Raw genomic sequence first — 3,155 nt, forward strand, 5'->3', positions numbered from 1 at the left:
AAGCAGAGATCAAGATAAACAAAGATCCCCTAAAATAGGAGAAATCCCAAATCAGCACATCTTCCTGCCAGATTCTCCAGCATGACCTTATAGCAACCTCTTTTACTTAGAGCTTCTTACAGATTCATGCATATGGACTGCATCTCATGCAGCCAGTTCTAACAGGTAAATTATACAAAAGATGGACACGAGCAGTAGACATTTCCCACAGGACTCAGCACCCTGTCAATTAAGTTGTTGAACATGGCCTGGAAGACCCAATGATAGATGTCCTAAATTCAACATAACATTTAAAATTGTGAAACTCAACATAGAGACCTTCTAAATTTGTCTTTCTGCTGATACAATTCCATCCACTCTGGGTATACGATGGCCTGAATGAAACTTTGCTGCTTTTCCCTTGCCATTATGTGGCCATGTCCAATCCTTTGTTCATGGTACACAAAAATCTAGAAACTTGTCCGGGGCTCCATCATCCATGATAAAACCCTTGATGCATGTCTCGTAGGGAAGAGGTGAGACCAGGAATATCTGCCTATTTCAGCTCTACTTGGTCTTTACATCCAGATGAAATTGGATCAAATCTTTCTTCTAGAGCCTTCCCAAAGCACAAAACTTTCTGAGGGAAGTTTTTGAAGGAGTCATTACATTGTTAAGATAAATCTGGCCCAGAGCTACTTATCTTACTCAGTACAGTCAGGTCCATGGGTCATCAAGCCAGCCCCAGGGGGGCATCAGCCTTTTCCTTGTCATGATGGAAAACCTGATTCCTTCATAAAACCCAAAACCAAACATGCAATCTCATTTGCACAAAGCCTTGTATAGAAATAAAGACATTCAGCCAGGAGAGGGTATTGCATGGGGCAACAAAGTAGTTTACAATTGAAAGCTATTCATTCTTATTGTTAAAAGTCCTTTGTGCATCCACTGCGAATGGTGCAGACTCTGCTTCTTTTCTCTCCCCTCACATCTCCTGTCTTCCTTCCCTCCTCACTAGCAGATTTTCATTACAAATCTGAGTTTCTTTTCCCTATCAGAGGGTATCACCCAACTCTTCTTTACTTCTTGTGCTGTCAAACAAGGCAATTTAATGGTCTGGCAAGCACGGCCCATCTACTTTGCCAGCAACAACCCACCACCGAAACCTTGCGGTTTCTTTACTGCTTTCCACCTTCTCTAATAGGTACTACTGGTGTTATGTTACAGTTCTCTTGTTTTAAATCTATTCCAAAGCTGTGTGGTAAGAGACTTAAGAGAGGCCAGGGGAAGGTTTGGAAGTGAATTTCAAGGAAAAACTAAGACTTTCAGGAAGAGTCAAAACAAAAAAAGCTGTGAACAGAGTCAGAAGTGTGCTGTTTTCTGCTCTCAGACAGAATGCACTGGCTGTGTGTGTGTGTGTGTGTGTGTGTGTGTGTGTATGTGTGTAAGATGGAGGTGAATGCTGAGCCATGAGGAGGAGCAACAGTTCTTCCCTGCTGTCATGATTTGGGGTCCTTCCAAGGGGAGCAATATAATACAGGACACAGTTTATAATATTAGTGTTATGGTTTGTTTCTAGGTGTCCTCCCAAAGCCTCAAGCAGTCTTGGGGCAGCTTCTGGAGTTTGTGATTGATTGGTTTGGGTGTGGATGCTGCACCTACCCTTCGGCCGGTAATTTGCGTTACTAGGGAAGAAAAACTAGCTTGAGCTGCTGCTACCTCTCCCTTGTGCTCTTGCTCTTTGCTGCCAAGGAAAGTTTTTTCTGCTATGTGCTGCTCTGCCTTGGATCCAGCTGAATATGGACTGAAACCTCCAGTAACTTTGAGCTAAATAAACCTTTCCTTCCTTCATTTTGAGTGTTGGGTATTTGTCCTAGCAACAAGAGAAGAGTAACTGAGACAATTAGTTTATAAGAAATCACCCAAAAATCATATACAAGGGCAGGAAATCTATCCATACACTAAATACTGAAGACTCCAGCTTACAGCCTAGATCCTAAAATCCTACATGAGTCCAGATAAAAACCTAGAGCTCGTAACAATGCATCCCACTAGTCTAACTGGAAGCCCAGAGCCCACAACAAGGTATCATGTAGGCCTGCTTCACAGATCTCTGCTAGAAAGACCTAAAGGTCAGTGGTGAAAGCTAGGAAGTCCATGTCATCAGGGTAAAGGATCTGTGCTAGCAAGCTGAGGGATCTGAATTAGGGCCAGAAAGCAACACTCAAGGTAAGCACCAGATCTCTCCCTGAAAAGTACCACAGTTATCCTCAGGAAGAGTGAGGTCCCGAGCTCCTCAAGTGATGAGGGAAGTCGAGTTCCCATTGACAAAGCCAATGCAGCAAGTTTCTCATGAGGCTGAGCAGTGTACCGTCTTCCCTTCTGGAGCCAGGAATTGATGCTCAAGATGAGGACCAGAGCGCCTCTAAAGTTCATTGGGAAAGCCAACATGACAAGGTCCTTCAGCAGAACAGCCCAAGAACTAGCAGCTTCCAACAGCTCCAACGGCATCTTGGAACAGCATCCCTAACAGTGTTCCAGCAGCTTCTCCTGTTCTGCCTTCATGCTGCTGACAATAATTCTCAGGTGGGCCTCCCACACCAGCACCACACTATTTTAACTGAGCTGGATGTAATAAGTTGACCACAAGTTAGAAATCCTCCTTACTTGGCTTTGTTCTGTTACAGTAGAGGTAGAAGGGAACCAGAAAACACCAGAGAAGAATTAATAAGGAAGGACATCCCTTCTATGCTAATCATTTAAGTTTTTCTTGAACTAGACATGGCCAGAAATCAAACATGTTTTTTTCTTTTCTAATGTATTTAGTACAGCGTCTATAGCGTCTCCCTACACAGATCCGACTCATAGTGATCCTCCTGTTTTCAGCCTCCCAAGCACTGGGATTACAGGTGTGCACCACCATGCCCAGTCTCAATCATCATCTCAGCATGCCCCTGGGATGGGGCCAGCACAGCACACTGGGATGCAACCTGGGTCCCTTCATCTGCTTAAGCAGGTGCTTTAATCCACTGAGCTATCTGGCCAGCCCAATCAAATATTTTAGATAACAGTAGAAGAAGCTACATAATTTATGGGGCCCTTTGCAAAATAAAAAGGAGGGGAAATGCATTTAAAGAAGGTTAAACACAGCTTTTCTTTCTTCTGTTCTCTTTTAA

This window comes from Octodon degus, unplaced genomic scaffold (genome assembly GCF_000260255.1).
Source record: "Octodon degus isolate 3935 unplaced genomic scaffold, OctDeg1.0 scaffold00094, whole genome shotgun sequence".
Classification (NCBI taxonomy): Eukaryota; Metazoa; Chordata; class Mammalia; order Rodentia; family Octodontidae; genus Octodon; species Octodon degus.